The 21,607-nt window shown below is 43.2% G+C and overlaps 1 protein-coding gene across 4 annotated transcripts in view; it reads left to right on the top strand.

Moving 5' to 3' along the window:
* LSAMP (limbic system associated membrane protein) overlaps positions 1-21,607 on the top strand; it is a 1,035,828-nt gene that overhangs the window by 161,732 nt on the left and 852,489 nt on the right. For 2 of the 4 annotated variants that reach the window (XM_065063087.1, XM_065063095.1), the window contains exon 2: positions 1-21,607. This exon is cut by the window's left edge. The exons of the other annotated variants lie outside the window; for them this stretch is intronic. The gene's annotated coding sequence lies outside the window, so the exon portion shown is untranslated. 4 annotated transcript variants of the gene reach the window in all.

The following is a 21,607-nucleotide window of genomic DNA, read 5'->3' as shown; positions in this document are numbered from 1 at the left end:
CCTCCTCCTCTCCCTGCCAGTTTCGTCCTTCCTTGCACACTGCTGTTGAGTTCTTTAGGGTCTGTCTTTTGCCTTGTCTGCCTACCCAGCACAGCACAGTGAGGGCCTGCCCCCTGTTAAGATCTGAGTGGGTCATGATGGTTTCTGCCTCCATCTCCACCAAGACTGTGGGCTGTGGTGGCATTTCATCAGCCGTGTACAGAGGCATTGTTGCCCATCGCTAGTGTTGTCACCTGGAGTCCTCACCTGGAGCTGCTCCTGCTGGGTTGATCTGCCATGGATTTGTTGGGTTGTTTGTTTGTGCTGATAGTGGAAATGTCTTAGTACCTGCCAATTATGAAAAAAAGAGGCAGCAGTAATCTCCTCTATCTTTCTTTTTTCCTATCTCTCTCCATTTTTTCTCTCCTCTCCCCTGGGACAGAAGTAAATAAAATGCTTGATAAAATTTAGGCTTTATGTGTGTGAGAGAGATACTTATTGTGGTGAGCTGGGTTGAAGAAATGAGATTTGCATAGATATGGATGGATCAAAAAAAGAGAAAGAGATTGGGAGAAGAATGCTTGAATACTGAATAACTGAAAATGTATGGAGCAAAATCTGCGCCTGCAAAAACTCTCTGGACTTAGCAGAGCAATATTCACTTGCACTAACTCTGTATGTAGCCCTGTGTTTTGCTTTTAAACCATATTACTCATTATGTCTGTTAACTCCCCAGGTGTCTCATTTGAGGTTATTCTTTCTCATTAGGGTGTGAGAAGAGAGAATTAGTGTTTGCTGTCCTCTAGGTACTTCCCTGCAGAGACCCTGTGGTGCTTAGCAGGGTGATGGTGGGGCAATATTCTCCTAGAGACTTTCGACAAGTAAAACACCTATTGCCTCTGACAACTAGAATTTGAGGAAGCCCTGAGGAGCAGCCATGGCATCATGACACTACCTGTGCTGCAAACAAATAGCAGGAAATCCCTGGTGTTCTCACTTTCACAATTGTCCTAATCTCTGGAGGGACTGAGCCACAGACTGAGTCAAAGATTCAGACTGAGCCCAGGTAGCTTCCTCTTTGTGCCAGTACCTGAATTTTTTATTTTACCTAGGAGCGTCATGACAGACTTTGCTAGAAGCTGAAAACCTCTTGAGAAAAGTTTTTCTGCAGGGCATTTCACTTCTTCTGTGTTGCAGGCAGTACTGCATTGGCTGGGAGGTCTGGGCATGGAGGTTTAGGTTGGATCTGGTACTCATTTGATTCAGAAGCCCAGCTCTCATGATAGTTGGTAGCAGATACATCAGAGAAAAGGAGCAAGGTGACATATTTTGGTGATCTGACCCGATGCTAAGCATCATTCCCAGCCATGAGAGTGAGGAGGAGACGTACTTTCTGAAGATTTAATGTGTCTTTAATAATGTTGCTGTCATTCATTGTCATAATTCTGAATATTGCGATGTGTCTTCATCTGGCCCTTCAGGAATACTGAAGTCTTCGTTTCAATTATTTCCTTTAGCTTCCAGTCCCACAGTCTAATAATATAACATGTGGAGGGGAAAAAAATTAAGAAAAAAAGGTATTCCAGCACCTTTGAATTCAGCTTTTCATTTGGCTGAATGCCTTCTTAATCCTTGTTTCCTAAGCTTGAACAATACTCTTAGCTGATGAAGAAAGGTAGCTACCTACTTTTCAAGTGCACACGGGCTTTGGACAGTCAGTGGAAAGCAGACGTGTGATCTCTCCAGTACAACCTGAAACCTGAGAATTGCACACATGGGGACATTTCTTCCACCTGAATGTCAATGCTTCGTGGCCACATCTTTGGTACCCATACCCAAACAGAAAGCAGGTTTGTTCCAGCTTAACCCATATCTGGGTGCCCCATTTGCAGTCTTTCCACATGATAAATGGGCTAATTAAATTACAGGGCAGAAAGAGAAAAGAAAAAAAAAAGGAGGGGGCAAGGGATAAGGAGACTGGATCGATTGACAAATTGAAATGTCATTTCCCAGGTTGCAGCTGGACGCTATAGCTTCTCTTCACTTTCCCTCTCCATCTTTTTTCTTCTTAGACTTTTGGGTTTTTTTTGATTTGGTCATAAAAGCCAGGACGTAATTGAAACTGGCATCAGAATCAAACAGCATGACCTTGCCAGGTTTCTTCCAGTCCTGCCACGCCATCCGCGCCGGCTGAGGGAAATAAAAGAGGAGGGGGGAGCAAGGGCACCAGCGCAGGGAGTCCCCTGACAACTCAACTGCTTGCATGCTTGTATTTGAAGGGCTTCTCTTTTGTGCATCTCTTATTTATTTAATTTTTATCCAAGGCAGCCGAAGTGCTTTGGGGACCTGGGGCACAACAGCAGAGCACACCGGCAGTTTTTTCTTAGAAGTCATGTGTAAATCTGCTGAGGGAACGGAGGGACACAGTCTGCCAGCTTGTGACAGTAGTGCCAACTTGAAGGAGCTGGCAAAACAAGGGCCTCGATGTCTTGACCTTCTTGGCCTGGCTGGAGCTAGAAGGAGCAGTCTCTTATTTCCAGACTCAAGACACGTGGCTCTGGCCATGCTCCCCACTTCTGCCTTGTAGCAGCACTCCTTCCAGATGACTGAGCCAAGAAAACTCATGTCATCTGTGAACTGGGCATTTGCTGGAGCTCAGATCTCCCCAGAAGAAAGTTTTGTGCACTGGTTGTCTATGGCTTGTCTGCATGAAGGCAGTCTTGTGCTTAGCACGGCTGGTTGCCACAGCGTGCCCCAGGTTGAGTCCTCAATGGGCTTTTCACAGGGGCCTGTGTGCCGTCTTTCCCTGCTAGCCCTTTTATTTGGCAAGAAGTCTGGCAGGCAGGGAGGTTTGGTGCATTTTCAGGGGTCTCCAAATTCCTGAGTGGAAGTGGTTCAGAGTGGCCATGTGCAATGGGAAGCACCCTGGCCTCAAGTGCAGAGATGCTGCTGCCTGGGATGCAGTGCCCGTGCCCCTTGGGTCAGGTTAAACAGAGCCCTAGCACGCTCCAGCTTTGGAAGCGTGAGGATCTTACCATGAGACATGGTTAAAGTGTGAGCTCAAGGCACATAAAACAGCAAGGAATAAATCTCCACTCAATCAGTCCCATCTTTGGTGCCCTCACATGCCGCCAGGTCTGTGGTGCTAGCTTTTACAAGCTGGAGCAGGGAGTGATGATATAAACAAGACAACAGTGCGGGAATTCCACAGGACCTGCCACAGGAGAAGTCAACAAGCTTATTTACAGGCCATTGAGAAGCTGAGTTTGGAGTAAACAGTGTAGGGCAGGATTAGTATAGTCTATATAATAATATCCCTATGTCCCTATATAAGCCTGTATTTCTTTGTTCCGATATAAATGAAATATAGAAAACATAAGCAAATGGAGCTCCCATAGGAGAAAAGATGGAGAAATTCGAGTCAGCAGAAGCAGAGCAGGATGGCAGAGGTTTATGCAGGCCTTGGTACTGCCTTGTTGAAGACAGTGATTTGTGAGCTTGTGGGGGTGAATATTACAGTTTAATTCAGTTGCTTCTTTGCAGACTTAAGGAAAATTCCAATGTGATACTTTTGGTACATGATGTGATAGGGTTTTCTTTGGTAATAATTGGAACATGATGCTGTGTTCATTCATAGTAGCAGCGACATTTGTATAAACTTCAGATGGATCAGAACTGGGCCCTTCAGTGAACAAAACCATCTTTAAACTGCTGTGTATTTTTCTCTGCTAATGCTGCTTTGTTGTCGTTTGCATTTTTTGTAGCTAGCATAAATTCTTCAGTTTGCCTTTTCTGTTTCCAGACAGCTCTCAGCTTCAGATCCTCAGGTGCTTAATGAAGGTTTGGTCTGTGCACCAAACGCTCTCCTGTATAAACACTTACAGAATTAAGTTTTATTCTGCTGAAGGAGCTCTCTCTGAAGTCAAATAACACCCTCCAACCATTAATATCAATATAATTAGTGAGATTTCACTCTGTGCAACATGCTACCCACTCTCCCCCTGCATGGAAGATTTGCTATTAAATAATGCAAACCATATTTTTTTGAGCATTAGATCAAATCTGTCAATGAGTATGCTTTAGCTGCACTTAATGCCACTTCAGCATCCCCTCTCCGCACATATTTGACCAATTTCATTTTACAACCAAAAAAAAAAAAAAAGAAAGAATGAAGTTTGGCACTGTGGAAATATTTATATATGTGGAATTTTAGAAATTCCACTGAGAATATTCAACTTAGTAGGATTTGTGCATTCGTCCAACCTTAGCAATTGTCAAAGAGAATCACTCTTGAAGTCCCTTGGGCCCTGATTTGACCTATCAGAATAAGCAGCATCAGATTTTTTAGTTGGAAGGTAAGGGAACCGCTGCAGTTGGCAGATAACATCACGTATTTATCAATAATAATGATTAGTTTATTCCCTAAGGCATGAGGTAATATAGTCCTTGTCATCAACACTGGTACTTTATATTTGGATGTTTTGGTTCCCCGTGTAAATGTGTAATTCCTTGCTTCATTTTACTAAACTCGTGGCTTTAATGTAACGTGGCAGTGAGTTCCCTTGCCTAGGTTCAGTGTTCTGTTAAAGAAATATTTCTCTAGTAAATTTGTAATCACCACCTTTCAGCTTCATTAACTGCTCATTTTTTTCTTGCATTATAAAAAAAAAAAAAAAGAGAGAAAACAGTAGCTCTTTACCTCAATTCTCTGTATTATTCACTATTTTATAGACTGTTATCACACCTCTTCTTATTTATCTTCTCTTTGATACAAACTGCCCCCCCTTTTCATTCCTGCTTCATGTATGCATTTTTCCACTCCTGTTATCATTCTTACCACCTTTCTAAAGAGGAAGCTGAAACAGTACATCGTGACTTATCCGGCCACTAGTCAAACCATCTGGAATTTCAGACTTCACCTTAGAGGGGGAAAAATTGGGGGGAAAAATCTATCAAATAAATTGGAAAAACAAATACATTTATTGAACTCACCATCTGGTAGAGCACATTCCACTGGCAGAACAACAACAAAAAAAAAAACGAAAAAAAAAAGCTAAATTCAAGAAATCAATTATTCATTGTGAATTATTCACTAGCTTCTATTCCAAACACTGCCAAGATGTGTTTGTTTATTTTTATTTGGAGTTTAAAAAAATCCATGGCAACATTGCTGTTTGTCTTACTGTTCAAGCACAAAGTGCAGACCTGCACTTCTATACTGAATACCTTTATTTAATCAAAGAAAAGCAACAGAACAAGAAAGATAAAAAACAAAGTTCTCAGAACATAAAATAGCATGTGTCTGTAAAGTGCCATTTCACTGTGTCTTATAAAATGGTAGGTGTTCCAGGTGACCAGACTGTTTTAGAAATACAAACATGTAAACTGCAGGAAGGGAGAAACCATACTTGTTATATCTGTATTATGATAGCACTTGATGCAGAGATGGTTTGCACCAGAGCTAAAAGAAACACACATTGCAAGCAGTTCTCCTGGGGCACCTCTTTGCTTGCACTTGGCTTTTAGTGGGAACTGAACCACATGGATTGATTTTTTTACTGAAAGGACCTTAATTAACTGGGGCAACTACAGGTGAGGTTTTAGTTGCAATACCAAAATGGGGAGGAGAGGATGGGAAGAAGCGGGAGTTTGAACAGGTGATGTGGGAATACCATGGATAGGAGAGGGTTGGAAGCATCCTCAGTGGAGCTGATGGGAAGCTGCCACATGCCTGGGCAGCATCACTGCGGTGGTGGCTGCCACAGGCTCAAGCTCTTGCCTGTGTTGGTTTCTCTTTGTGGCTCCACTTGTGCCACAGGACTGTACTGGGGATCTAAACATGGTCCAAGGCAATGGAAATTTGTGATCTGCACTCTGGTTTGCAAGTTTTTGTGGAGTAAGGCAGTTTGGGGATCTGGGAGAGTTGGGAAGCTCTGAGTAGCTGGTGGTGAGATCTGAGGAGTCAACAGAAGGGACAAGGCAAGAGCTGGTCATCCACAGCCCATGGCCCAGCTGCTCTGTTGGAAAGAACAGCAACGGAGGAGCTATTCTCTCTTCCTCCTAGTATTTCAGCCTGACTTAGTTACATTTAACAACTAATTAAGCCCCTAATTGAATATCGGCTGAAGTGCAGTCAGATAAGTTGTTTGTATTAAGAAATCAAAAGAAATAAAAGTACACTGTGACTTATACTTTGTATTGATTGTAGTCTCCTCCAGTATAAGGTGCTAGGTGGTCTTAGAATGAAAAGATTTGGGGCAAGCGGAGCATTTTTCCATATGTTTACACAGCGCCATGCACACAGCCTGGCTCCTTTGGCTCCTGTTGCATTTGCAGACCAACAGTAGCACTAAGGTGTGCAAACATCCTTTCGCAGGTGCTAATCTTGGCATCCTGCTGCAGGATTTATGTTGCCTCACGTGAGATGTTCAGTTCTGACTTCATGGCGGTGTTGCAGCAGAAAGCCCTGATGCCTTCACCCAAGAATGAAATTATGTTATTCACTGAGATATTTCCAGAAATAGGAGAGGTACAAGCTCTCATTTGGGCACATGATTTATTCTACAAAATTTTCCTCCTATATTTTCATGTCTAAAAAAAAAAAAAAGCAGAACTCTACTTGCTTTCAGATGCAATTTTTATGCCCCTTGATCAGTGTCTGGCTGGTCATCAATTTTATGCCTGCAATTAAATTGCAGATACAAAATGTTCCACCATTAAGCCATGGACGAAAACGCTGCTGTCCCAAATTGCACCAGGAGAAGTAAGGATTCTTATTGCTAAAGCAATACTCTTATTTTGAATGCTTCCTACCTTTATAAAACTATGGCCCAGATTTCAGGAGCTAAGGTTAGAATATTCAGAAGTGTGGCATTTCCCATCTGCTCATGTCCTCAGCTACCAGGGTGCTGTGCTGAACAGTTTACTCTGCTAGACATCTCTACTGCTTCTTGTGGCACTAACGCAAATGTATATTCAAAAAAAAAAGGAGAGACAGAGAGAAAGAGATATTGAAATTGAAAACATACAAGATTAAAAACAAAACACCAAAAAGCCCAGGATTAGGGACCTTTTTTTTTTTTTTTCCTCCTTAGGAAAACAACTTTTCTCTTTAATCTTCTGATTTGCCTGGCTTCAGTCCAAACGTTGTTCCTCTTTGACTCTGCCTGTTGTGGTTTCTTTGTTCTTCATCCCTGTCCTCATGTGCCTGTCCCCATTGTCCTGCCACAGGTTTGCTTGGGCAAGGTTGTGGAGACGTGATGAATGTTGGCAGGGCAGTGAGGGGGTGGAGATGGAGCCCTGGTGCACAAGTGCTGCTCTCTGAGCAGCGATGGATATGGAGGAGGCAGGATGAATGCTCACCCATCCTTTACAGGGGTTGATGCTTCTCCCAGCAAGAAGTTGCCTCGAGCATAGTCCAGAGGAAGGGGCTTTGTGACATTAGGGATGGTGGCAGGAGATGGAGATGTTAGTGCAGGTCAGAGGAGTTTGAGCAGAAAGTGAGAGTGGGGAGCGGCTGAGGGAAGAGAGCCAGAGGAGGTACCAAGTATGTGTATCCACATGGTCCTGTGTCCTCAAGGATGGAGGGTCAGAAGGGGCATAACCTGGATCAGTGCAGAATATGGGACTGCTCAGTTTTGGTTTGGGAAGGGGAGTGTGTAAAGGTTACTGACTTTGTGAGTCTGTAGGTAATAGATACTCAAGATCCTTCCACACTTCATAACCAGAAATCAGAATCAGGTTGTATAAACTAGGGCACACAGATGATTTTGACACCCAATAGCAAGGAGTTCAGAAGATGCATTTGCAAGGGAAGGTTCCCGTTTGTTGGGGATTTTTTGGGAGAGGAGCTTAAAATTAATGCCAGCAATGCACAAGGCTGCCAGTACTTTTCAGCAACATTGTTCTCTAAGATACAGGAGAGTTTTGTTGGCCTTTACAAATGATTTATTCCAACAGTTATTGTATGTTCAACAATAAATTAAGTTAAAATAGGCTAATAACACATATTCACTGATGCTTTAACAGCTTAGTAATGGATAGGAATTTCCTCTCCGACCTCACTCTCCTCCTCAAGTAAACAGAGGGTGGTATGTAAGCCAGGTAGAGATGGGATCCTCAAACAGAAAGGATAGGTAAGCTGGGAGAGTGAGCAGTCTGAAGTAAATGCCTCTCTAATTGTTGACATGTGAAGATGGAGGACTGAGAAGATCACTGGAGGCTTCTGTGTTAGCAGCAATACAAAGTTTTTTCCCAGCAAATAACGTGTACAACGAGAAATTGTACTTTCAGCACTTTGAATCTGTCTGGAAAACTTAAACCCATAGCCCAGAAGTTGTGGTGTTTCATAGGTCTCATGGCTCTCTCTGCATGTCCAAGACACCCCTTCCTCACCATGCTACCATGCCTCAGGCAGAGCTGTCCTCATTATTTAGTGCAAGGCTGCATCAGGGCTCTGTTACCTGGAGATTTTTGTGCTGCTTGCTCAGCTTGGAGGGTGCGAGGGACACCAAGAGGTTATGTTGTCCATCTCTGCGCCCCAAGTCAGAGGCAGCTAAACTGATGTTACTCTAAACAACCCCATCTCCTCCTCTGTCTGGATAACTAAGAGGATGCAAACAGCATCTATCTTGTAATTTCACTTTATTAAGGCTTTTGACCCTCTCATGGCATCTCCATAAGCACACTGGAGAATACTAAAGGGTGGTTGCGACATCCATTGTGCTCAGACGGGAGTTAGTGACGGTTCTCTGTCAAAGTGTAAGATTTGTGGAGTGGCAGGGGTCAGCCTTACGTCAGTCATTGCTCAGTATTTTCTTTCATGAGCAGGATGACAGGATAGCGAAGAAGCTTTTATTTTTAATGTTTGTGGGACTGCAAGCATGCTTGTGGACAGGGCTAGTACAAAATGCATGAAATGCCTGAAAAAGTTGTGCCTGAAATTCAGGAAGAATGTGTGCAAGGGACTGAACTTTGTCAGGGATAATGCAGTGTGTATATATGGGACAGGGAATGGCAGGTTGGCAACCAATCATGTGGAAGAACATGTTGGACTCACTGTGTAATGTGAACTCAGAAAGTGCTAAGCTGGAGCAGAGGTATAGTTATTTGATTATTCTCATCCTTTCCCTTCCCCCTACAGCAGCCAGGACGTTGGATAACACCTCCTGGCCTCTCTCCCTAGGATCCTTGGAGTCTGGACCTCAGTCTCTGCTATAGCCAGACAATCATTGGGCATAGACAGCGGACAGTGAGTTACAGAAGGTTGGCTATAGTGATTCCAGGCTCCATCTGGAACTCCCAGTTCTTCTCCTGCCCAGTTTCGTGTCAACTCAGGAGGTCGGGAACCCTCGTGCCACTAGTGCACCTGCTGTATCAGGAAAAGTGGGGGCTAAACAGGTGGAAGAATCAGGCAAAAGACAGCAGATCAAACCAACACACTGTAAAATCAACCCGCTGAAGCACAGTGACACTGCAGGGGCTGTTTCTCCATCAGCAATGGATGAGAGGGAGCATCCCCAGCACTGTGGCTGCTCCATCCACTGGGCCAAGTCCTGCCAAGGCAGCACAGACAAAAGCCAGTTCCTAGCACCGAGGGGCTGAAAGCCATCCTCCTGTCACCACCTCCTTCCCTCTCCTGCTACCTTCACTCCCTCACTTGCTGCATCCTATTTTCTTGTACACAACATGGTATCTGTTTTCTTAAAAGGCTTTAGGGGTTCATTGTTAGACCTGGAAGGGTAATTCGCAATGATTCACTCGTACTCTGTAGTTTTGCATTGTCTATTACAGACGCCTGTGAGCCAAGGGCAGTTGCCTTGACTTTACTCAAGAAATGATTGTTTGCTTACTTCTATAGCTCTTTTTGTGTTTGTGCTTTCCTCTTTTTCCTTCTCTTTTTACATTTTTTGTTCTTTTTTTTTTTTAAACAAATCAGTTGAGCGGCAAGGATCAGAGGTTTGCTATTGGATCTGCTTTAGCTGTGATAGATCACACTTTCTTGCCTTGTTTACCTGATTCACTGAGGCCATCTCCTCTAGCCAGAGGGAGTTACGAAGAAACCAGTGGCCTTCACTCTCTCTGGAAGAGAGAATCAATTTATGGAAAGGGAACAGATAAGAACTAGACCACTTGGAACATGTTTAAAGCTTTTTCCCCTCCGACCTTGTCCTGAAGCATTACTCATAGGAAATGCTGGCAGTTGTACAGCTTTTTGGCTGGGTGGGAGTTTAAAGGTAATCTGTGCATGTGTAATTGCATACAGTAATTGTGTGTGCATGAACATTTTACCCAGAGTTAGGCATCTGCAACTGGCATCTTTGATTGCTTTGGAGGCAGAATTGCAGCAAGAGATGTTAGGAACTCCTCCTTTTTTCCTGTGACAAGCAGCGTCTGGTCCAATATAAAGTACAACTTCCGATGCAAATACATGGATGTGTTTGAGCTTCTTCTTTGCTCTCTGCCATTACCGGTGTGTGGGTTGGCAAGATGGAAGTGGCTTCCTGCCAGCGTTTAATGGGAGAAGCTCCCAGTTGCTGAACGTGTGTGCAGAAAGCAAATGCAAAAGAGAAGGGGTTTTGATGGTCAGAGCAACCATCTTTTAACTGGGGAAAATTCTCATGTAATACAGATTCTATAACTTTCCAAACTCTGGTTATGACACATTTTAAAATCCATACTGCTGTGAAGTAGAAATTACAGCCAATTAAACAAGACTACCAAACAGAGTCTGTCCCCAAATTTTCCCTTTTTGTATTTGTTGAACTGCACAATTATTTTAAATTGAGTGTTGCATATTCATAAACCACGTTTCAAACCACCCAGTCTTCTGGTTTATGTATCTAGTTGGAATATTAGCATATATTTCAGTAGCTCATTTCATTTCATTGATCCCAAAGTTCCTTACAGAAGATGTCTGTGATATTCGTACCAGTACCAAAGTGCAGTCTCCTCTATGCTGGAATAAAACAGGTGTTTAACAGGGTGAGAGTTTCCTCCCACCACATCAGCTAAACCAACATAGGGCTGTCGCTGCTTTCAACAGGAATGGCTCCATGGGCTGCTGTACAAATATAACGTACAGCAGCAGGATTATAGTACAACCACAATGCTAGCAAATTTCTTTGCTTAGATCAGTATTAAATCCCGTCTTTGAGAGTGACCTTAGAGCCTAAGGGTTAGTCCAGGTGGGTAGATTGTGCAGGTGTAATGAGAGATGTGGATTTTAGCAGCAGTAGTTGCAGTGGCAGATTGGGGTCACACTCTCTCTCTTAGGAAAACCACTCCAGAAGGAGCTCAAGTGAACGAGGCCATTCTTGAGAGAGGATGAGCTATACAGGGACTTTAACAGGTGCAGGTGTATTTTCTCAAAATCACACCTTACATGTGAATGGTAAAACTTTCCCATGCAGGCAAACCCAAAGACCCAGTCAGTGAAATGAAGGTTATAAAATGCCCGTCACTTTTTAAAACCTACCACAGGGGTCGGTAGCTCTTGGAAGGGACACTTCAGAGCTGCACCCAGCACATCCCTCTCTGGTACCTCCTAGGACTCTGTGGCGGCACCAATGCGTTTCTCAGTCACTAACACTGTTATTTGCAGTTTCTCCCATCCAAACAGTGACAGTTCGTTTCTCAGCTCTGCTTAGCTTGTCAGATCTGTTGAGGGGTGGTATGGCTGTTCAGGCACAGTTACTGAAAAAAAGGGAAAGAGAAAGCTCTTTAATTTCTATCATCTTTCATTCTGATGACATTTATCAAATTTCCTGTGTCTGACAAGTTCAGCTCAGTTGTGCTCCTCTGCCTTCCCACAAGTGCCCCCTCTGATGGGCAGGGAGGATGAGCCAACAGGCAGTCACGCTTGGAGAAAAGGAGGAGTTGGACAAGGGAGGAAGAGGAAGGAGAACAGAAAGATGCACTAAAAATTACAAAAAAAAAAAAAGACCGAAAAAAGAAAAAACCCAAACCAACCACCCAAAGCCTACAAAAAGTGGAAAGTGAGAGAGGAAGAGAAAGAGACAGAAAAAGAAACTAGTTGAGATTGTATGAAAGGCTTTTTATGCCCCCACGCTGCAGTCTGCAGTCTTTAAAATATCTTGGAAAAAAAAAAAAAGAAGTGGTGTCTTTACTGTAGTGTCTGTCAATGTCCTTGTCACACAGTTAATTCTGTATTGTACAGTCCTTAGACTTCTTCATTTCCTGTTATATTATTTTCCCTCAATCACTGTCTTTTCTGTGTGCCTTGAGGAGGTGTTTGTTTTTTTTTTTAATCCCTTCCTCCCCCAGTCCTGGGTCTAGAAGGGCTGCAAATGGTTTCTTCCATTTCTGAGGTAGAGGGACATCCCCAGTACATCATGCCCACTCACCCTCTCTTTCTTAGGCTAGATCAGAGGATGACCCAGGGGAAAAAAGGCAATGAGGGACCTGATCTGAATTGATCTTTTTGCCTTCTTACAGTCTGAGATGGTGGTGCTGGGAGAACTGAAAGTGGTCTCTGACTCCCGCAGAGGGGGATGTTGATTAACTGCCTGCCCTAAGGGGGGTCATTTGGGGAAGGCCATTCAGTAGGGAAAGAGGTGATACCTACAGCATGGGCACATCAGTGACCTCTTGGCTATTTTGAAATATTTTTTTTCCCAGGCCTGTGACACTCAATAGCTTGGTATATACCAGCAGCAGTAGTGTGTGGTACAGGGTGCTGGCACCATCATGCCAGGGGCTCCATCTGGGAGCCATCTCTTTTTTAAAAAACATTGCAACTCAAGCAGGCTCAGCTCCGCCATTGGTCCTGGGCACGTGGGCTTTCACCAGCTGGTAGAGGCAATGGCTGATATCTGTCACGTTGTTTCTGAGAGAGGAACAGATCACAGCTGCCCCCATCCTGAGCTCCAGTCTCCACAGAGCGTGCAAGCAAAGTCTCATGCTAAGATGAAGCCATGTATGCTGCGAAGTTTAGGCTGTGCTGGCCACATAATTGTGTACAAAAGAAGTGACTGAAAAATCTGCGGTAATGAGCATGACCTGACTGAACAGAGCTGTGCTTGCTAATGACATTGATGAGTTTTGCTTGTGGATAGCAATGAGCCACATATTTTAACTCCCAGGAGTACAAATGGTCCTTCAGATGCTGTTTGGTTTCTCTTTCTGCTAGGCTGGCTGCTGTACATGCTTTTTTCCCTGTCATACATTTAGCTTCTCAGTGTGTCAGAAGGAAAGCTCCAAGGGGATGCTGCATGCTGGATTGGTAGCATCTGCCACCTTCTCAAAAGGATGTGTTACATAGTCTTGATGGTTTTCAGGCATAGGTCTGGGCTCTCTGTGGCTAAAGGAATGTCATGGTGGTGATAGCACCCCTTAAAGTTCAGATGTTGGTTGAAGCACTGCCAAGTATCAGGGAGTTTTCAGTATTTATCAAGGCATTTTTTGGGTCTGAAAATCAGCAGAGAACACACTTTCCTTGGAGATTTCCAGTAGCTCTTGTATTAGTCATAAAAACAACTTATCTATGTGGCTTAAAACTGTAGAGATGTTTGAGAATTAGTGGATGGAAATCATGAAAGGCAGAAGCAAGTAGATTCATTATTGGCTTCATGTTTGGAGCATGAAGCTTCACGAGTGGTTGGTTCTTCCTTCACCGGCATCACCCTAGCAATTTGGAAATGTCTCAAAGGCTACAGATACATCTTCTTTGACTCTTACTATCAGACATGGATGGGAAGAGTTGTGGCAATGGTTCGGCTGACACGGAGAGTGAACTGGATAACTCAACCCAGGTATCTGTTTCAGGCTAGACATGACATAAATGGAAAAAGCCAAAGATACAGTCATCCCTCGAGTCCCTGTGCTTACAGATATCTGCTCAAACATGCAAAATTTCTTTCTTGATAGCATTTCTGTTGAATGTTAGTGTCCATCTGCAAGGAGATTACATATTCAGCATCTGTCTACCCATCCATCAGCATTAGGTTTCTTAAGGCACCCGTCAATGTGGAGTTTCAGCATCTGTCTTACTTGCCACCTGCTCTCTGCATTCTGCATCTTTCTCAGCAGAAAATTCCCTTTCTAGTGTGGGCACTTGCTGTTTTCTCTTTCAGTTTGAGTAGAAACTTACTAGTTCTCTTGCATGGATATTTTTTCTTCCTTCCCTCTGTAGCTTTTCTTGAATGTAAAATAAAAGGCAGGTTGAGACAGTTAGCCTTGCTGCTGGAAAATACAAGCCTGCGTTGCAGTTCATCATCATTTCCATAGGACAGCCCACTTCTGCAAATACTCAGGATACTGGCAGCATGTCAGAATCCTGACTTGCAGAGCTTCCCAGTTTGAACATTGTACTTGCCATTAAGAAACATGTTGGTGTTTTCATTATTCAAAAATATTAAAAGAGCCATCCCAGTATGTGGAGAAGTGGCTGACCTGGACACCAAAGCACATGTATAGATGAACATCTTGACCTTTTATTTGCCAAGCCAGTAGCCATGCAGTCAGGTAGAAAACTTCATTGCTGAATCTAACCAGGACTTGTTACCTGCAGAGACTGAATTGCTCTATGTGGAAGCTCAGGGCCATTAGCTGTGGACAATTGGAGTGGAGTATAATGACAAGTCCTCACGGCCAAAGTGCTCAGCTGCTCCATTCTTGCAGATGTTGGACACTCTGCAAGACCTGACCTTCACTCTTAACTTGAGCTTCACTCCTGGCATGTGGATAATCAAGAGGCTGGACTAACTGGGATAGAAAATTGTGGTAAACACTGTACAGGGAGTTTCAAATCTCTGCTGATGAAGGCTGCAGGTTCTGTAAACAGCATAAGCCAAATAGTTTTGACTCTTTTTCTTCTTGTCATTAAAAAGAAGAAAAGTAGAATCTGAATGCAGTGTATCCTCTGTCCCTAACTGAAGCACTAGCTTATTGTGTCTTGTAATAACACTTAGAAGCTCTGATGTCATTATTAGCAATGTACAAAGATATATCAAAGAATTAATCTCATCCTCAGAAAGCTTGTGATCTAAGGTCCAGATCCTGCAAAGCCCTAAGAATATGTTTAGCAGTATGTTGCAATTATTACTGATAATAATTGCATTATGGAACATACAGTTCCCAAATATCAGTCAGGAACCCAGGCTACTGGGCCCACTAATGATACAAAATATAGACAGTCCCAGAACCAGTAAGTTTACAGTCAAAATGTTGAGCATTGACCCTCTGTGGGATTTCTCACAGTGCATACAAATTTAGTGCCTGTGTAAGGCTTTGCAGACACTATACATAAAATAGAGGAAAAGATAAGAAATAGATACAACAAAGATATAGGTGGAAGCATAAGGTAACAATGTAATGTAATATTAAGAATATAAATCTAAGATAGAATTGAGAATATTCCAAGAGCTTGGTTTTTTTCTGCACCATTAACTTGATCTCATTGCACAGCAGAATATATATAGATTCTCTGTTCTTATTTTACCTGTGAAATGTACAATTTCATATATAATGTGTGATAAATAGGATGTACAATGGGCTAGAATCAATGGTGCAGGAGAAACTTTAACATATGGAATGGCTTGGCTTCTAAGTGCTTGATTTCTCAGTCTTAATGTTTTAGCAATGCTGAATTTTTTGTACTGTAGGTATATTTGTATGCATGTGCCCTTCCGGAGAACTGGGTGAAGCAGAAGCCAAATTCAGCCATGTAGTAGTGGCATGTCTTTAACAAGAAAGACCTAATGAGCTCGTTGCAAAGCCCATCTGTTTGACAGGATATTTTTTGAGTGCTAGTGCAGCTGGTGTGGAATTCTCTCTAATGGGAATAGGTGGGTAAGTGGATAATTTTTACATGGGAGAGCTGTATCTGTGGGGGAAGAGAAAGTGCTCTTGCGTTAGTTTTGGTTATCTTTTTGTTGTCTTGTTTGTTAATAGCTGGACTTCCTTGAAGCTCTTTTCCTATTTCAAAATTGAGATAAATAAAGAAAAATGCCCTTTTTTCCCCCCATAACCTTAGGGATAAACCAGACTGACTCTGTAGAATGACAGAGATTTTCTCCTATGGAGTGGGGAGTACTGGGGTTTAGAACGTGTTGTTTTAGACAGATATCTATTTGGACAGAGTGAAAAACCTGAAGATGATAAATGGCCTGTATTTGCACATTTCCCAACTGAAATACTAGCATTACTGGAGGCCCATTTCCCAAATCTGATCTGAAAGACATGCTTCATACTTATGTGTCTTCCTACTGCTTTTATACCATCATAAAGACTTTAGTATCCCATCAAGATATATTAACATTTTTCCTTGAGCTGGGATGGTCTGAACGTGGTTTATTTTCCAAAACTCATCATGCCTTCTCTTGGTAACAAAGAAGTTCCATATATCCTCACTTTCAGTGCTCTTAGAAGCTCAGGGCGTGAAGGAGGCTTGATGTGACAGATGAATAGGTAAGGACTCAGATGAAGTCTATGAAAATACAGCAACGGGCTCTCAGTAAAAAGGCATTTTTACCACTAGTGCCCTTTCCCAGTGTGATGACCACAGCTCAGTTTTTGTTGTCTCCTTCCTTAAGGAAGGAAAGACAGAGTGACAAGAATATAAAAGGGCAGAAGGTAACAGATGATACATGGAAGCATTATGTATGAACATAAACATAAATATGTGATGGAAAACATCCCATAGCCCCAGCCAATTTTTCCCCTCCTTCCTTCTTTCGCTTTCAAATCAGATAAATTAATATTTTATTTTCATGCAGCTGTAGGGGAGACATGTATTATTGAAGGGATAGTGTTTTCCCAGAGTCCCTCTCCGTTCCCTGGCTTTCTGTGCCAGAAAAAAAAGCAAGTTTAGAAAGAAAATTAAACAATGACTTTTAGGGTTGGAGTCATGGTAGTGCCAAGAGTTCCATCCAAACATTTGAGGAAGGACTCTCTGCAATAAATTTATGCCTTGAGTCCTCCTTGTCTTTACTGGGACACTCAGTAAGGCTTCCATGAGACAAGTACATCAAGTTTGGTGTTTAGAAAGTTGTACAGATGTCCAAGGTCTGAATATGATCAGAAGGATGCCATCTTGCTCACAGCCCTGCCTGCAGTTCTAGGTGCTGTATCTCTGTATGTTTCAAGTTCCCTGTCAAAAAGCAATGCTTCTCTGCTTGTGTAGCATGCTGTAAAATTCATGTGTGAAAAGCTCTAAGGAAATAAATGTATTGTAGCATGACAGTCTCGGGCATAGCAAAATTTGCTGCTCTTTTGTTTTCTGGAACAGACCTGAGTGTTTCTCATCCAGGGAATCAGGAAGATTTCAGATGCACCAAATTCAAATTAATTCAGGAGAGATATTCCTGGTTTCAGTGTCACAGAGAGGACAGGGTGATACTAGAAGTTTTGGATCCACACTTGGATTCCCTAAACAGGACACCTTGCATGAAATCTGGTCAGAATCCCCAAATACAGGGTACTGATTGGTCCTGTTAAAAACAGTACTCTGAACCACTCCTTAACCAGTCGAAGCACAAAGGTGCTGATGAGTCAGTCTGTAATTTCACGTTCAAAATGGCATCTGAAAACAGATGAGTTTTAATTGAGAAAATACGTGGCCCCTCCAGACTAGGTATAAGAGGGTATGAGCAGCCCCGTTTTTCTGTTGTTTCTTTGTGAATATCTGAGTATGATACAGCAGAGATTTAATGCTTTGGCCCAGAGATAACACATGAGTTTTGTCGTGTTTGTTTCTGGCATTTCAGATGCCAATGTGGATTTTTCTGGAGGGTCTCCTGGCTACTGCAAATGTCTTTTAGAAAAAAGGTGGGGAAAATAAACGGAGCCTACAGGCTGATCTAAAAGATATTCCTTTCTGGCTTTTGCTGATAGCATGAAGGGGATGTATTTGAGAGTGAGGGCACTGGATGCAGCATGGCCATCTGCCTGACCCTCCCAGGAGCTCAGTGAGAAGCTTTAATGTCTCCTGATGTGCTGCGAGGCATTTACGAAGTTTTGTGCAAAAATATTACTTTCAATGTAGCAAAGGTGTTGGCACTGTCTAGAAACACGGAACATCGCTGTCCATGAAAATCACACAAGAAAAGGTGCCCTGTGTTGTCTTAAGCCCTACCTAACCTCTCCCTTCTTCCCCCAGGGCTGCCCCACAACCCCATCACTCCTCTGCTTGCTTCATATCTGAGAAGGCTCACACAGCTGTAGGAGAGCTTTGTACCCTCCTCTGCCTCCTCCCTCTTCCCAGACACACACAGAAAGAAAATTCAATTAAGCAAGTGATTTGCTGTTGTGTTTAAGTTACAATAGTAGTAATCACACCAATTACAGAAATCAGGTTGGCAATCATGGACCCTGCCCTCTGGGTTGCTATTAACTTCATTTCAGTGTGTGATTTCCCTCCGCCCTGTTGAAATTGGTGAATGTCACCTGTGTATACCCTTGCTCCTCCAGGATGTAATAGCATCTTTAAAACCTAACAACCAATTGCTGCCTGCACACATGTAGTCAGATTTATCCCTACCTCTTCTCTATTACAATAACGAGTGGGTAGTAGATGTAGTCAAATGCTGTTGCAGTATTCTCCCTCTGCCATCCCTCTCCTTCCTCAGCAAGAAATAGTTTGAATCTTTAGCAGCAGTTTGAATTTCTTAGTGAAAATATTTCCCAGGCCCACGGGGAAAATAGTTACACAACTGCCTAGGATCTTTTTGCTTCCATTTTACTTTTTCTTTTTTTTTTTTTTCCTTTCTCAGTCCTATCTTCCTTTCTACTTGGGTGGATCTTCTCTCATTATTAGATCTGTACAACAAGGAACACCATTAAATATGATGACAGATGTCTTCCTCTGTTCCTCCTCTCTCATCTGCAATATTATCAATGGAAATGCCTTCACAGCCGAAACATCACTTTGTTGCAGCAAAACTTTACCTGTGATTTTTTTTTTCCCTTCTTTTGCTCTTGTGAGTGTAAGCAGATTTCTTCTTTGGTTCCTCTTATTACCTCCTCCTCCAGTTCTAAAGGCAAAGCAATGCAAGATTTGACAAGAACTTTTGGAGAAAGAAACTGTTGGTTAGGCTCAAGAAGGGCATAACACCTCTTTCTGCCATTAAATGCTGAGACACTATTTCAAATGTGGCCCCTAGCTTTGGGATGCAGTGGCTCTTCCAAATATCCAGATACACTCCAAAACTAGAAACACTCAAATCACTGTCTCCTTTCAGTAGAATTGGTCATTGCTTATTGTACAGATGTATGAATTCAGGGTGAAATTAGGTTGTGACATGTGGAGGGAATGAGATGAGGTGATGAATGAGATTAATCTCACACTATTTTTAAAAGGTTTTGAGATCTTTGAATAGAAGTGCCAGTGAAAGAGGAAACAGAATTATGGTTGCTCCTATTGATACTGGTCTCTCATTTCTGCTTTGCTGTCTCCCAGGGCTGGGAGATCTGCTTACATCTCAGGTCCAAACTGAACTCCAGCATTAAGGGATTAGGGAGCTCCACTGAAACACAGAATAGTTCTGTTTCAATGGGACCTTGAAAGATCATCCCATTCCAACCACCCTGCCGTGGAGAGGGACATATTCCACTAGATCAGGTTGCTTAAAACCACATCCAGCCTGACCTTCAACACTTCCAGAGAGGGGGCATCCATAACTTCTCTGGGCAACCTGTCTCACCACTACCATAGTAAAGGATTTATTTCACATGTCCTGTCTAAATCTATCCTCATTTAGTTTAAAACTGTTGCCCTGTTACTACAGGCCTTGGTAAAAAGTCCCTCTTCATCTTTCCTATGAGCCTCCTTTATATATTGAAAAGCCACAGTAAGGTCTTGCTGGAGTATTGTCTTCTGCAAGCTGAACAACCCCAGCTCTCTCAGCCTTTCTTCAAGGCAGATGTTTTCTAGATCACTGATCATTTTTGTGGCATCCTCTGGACACGCTCTAACAGGTCCATGTCTTTCCTGTGCTGGGGACCCAGAGATGGATGCAGTACTCCAGGTGGGGTCTCATGAGAACAGACTAGAGAGGGCAAATCACCTCCCTCGGCCTACTGGTCACACTCCTTTTGATGCAGCCCAGGATACAATTGGTTTTCTGGGCTGCAAGCGCACACTGCTGACTCATATCTCATTTTTCATCCACCAGTATCCCCAAGTCCTTCTCCATGGGGCTGTCACAAATCAATTCCTTCCCCAATCTCTATTCATATTGGGTATTTCTCCAACCCAGCTGTAGGATCTTGCACTTGCTCTTGTTGAACTCTATGAGGTTCACACAGGCCCACTCCTCAAGCCCGTCAAGTTGCTTCTGGATGACATCCCTCATCTTGCTGTTGTCTACAAATTTGCTGAAGGTGCACTCGATCTCACTATGTCATTGCTGAAGATATTGAACAGTACCAGTCCCAGTATGGACCCTTGAGGGGCACCACTTGTTACTCATTTCCATTATGGACATTGAGCTGACACTCTTTGGATGCAGCCATCCAGACAATTCCTTATCCATTTGATACTCCATTGATCAGACCCATATCTCTCCAGTTTATCAACAAGGATATTGGGTGGCACCATGTCTAATGCATTACTTCACCCACCTTTTCTGCTGCACAGCTGCTCCTCATGCCTCCTTCTGTTGTACTCCTGCCTTTCCCACAGTCACTGTGTCTGAGTCAGGCATTGTTCAATCATTCATAGCATTTGCTACAGTCCAGAAAAGGGCCATTAGGAGGATGTTAATTTAGATGCTTGTTCAAAAGTCACATTAGCCTCTCACATCCCTGTCTTTTTGGGATCACTGTTTTTCCTGTGGTTGGTCTGCTGTATTATCTACACTTTCCACAAGAGAGGTGGCGAGCCATCTGGATTTGGTGTGCAGCCAAAGCTGGTCAGATTGTCCACAGAATTAAGATAGAGCAGCCACGTACTGGGAATATCAAGCCCTTTAACAGGTATGAGAGCAGCTCTGGAGTGTCTTTTTCCCAACATACTGTGCGTGGTAAATTGGGCAGCACTGAAGCATTTAAGGGATTCTCTTTGTTATGTCTGTCATCTACTGCCTGTCCCAGGCTACAGCTCTCTAAACAAGTTCATTACAAATTTTTGATGTGCTTGGCTCAGTGTGTCCTCACAGCAAAGTCAGGACTTGACCAGTCACCAGAGTAACTTTGGGCTTTGATGTGGTGCTGAGGTGATGCATGTCATGCTGTAACCAGGCTGCCCTGAACTGCTGTTCTGGTAAGGCTCTGCCTCTTACCTAGCATGGCTGTCAGAGAGGCTTAGTCACACATCTTGTCAAGTAGTGGAGGATCCTGTTTAACCAAAGGAGTATCTTGAGAAGCGACCAGTGCAGAAATAGTAAATCACAGACTAGAAGCTCAAGCAAATTAAATTACTGTTCCCATGTTCTCCTTTCCCTTGGTAAGGTGCAATTCTCCCTTAGTTTATTGTTATTAGCCCATACTAAGACAGAGCACCTTTGGATGCCCCAGGGTGTGCTGGCAGTGGCAGAGGAGAACAGCCACCAGAACACAGATTCATCCCTGGGCTGGTACCACCCTCCTGCAGCTGGTGGTGAGGTGGCTGCTTTCCATGGGTGCCTTAGCTTGTTGTCCTGTGCTGTGGCACGGACTGTGGCATTACCTC

Source organism: Columba livia, chromosome 1 (assembly GCF_036013475.1).
Source record: "Columba livia isolate bColLiv1 breed racing homer chromosome 1, bColLiv1.pat.W.v2, whole genome shotgun sequence".
Lineage (NCBI taxonomy): Eukaryota > Metazoa > Chordata > Aves > Columbiformes > Columbidae > Columba > Columba livia.
The sequence above is the reverse complement of the archived record's forward strand: the minus strand, read 5'-3'. Positions and strand labels throughout refer to the sequence as shown.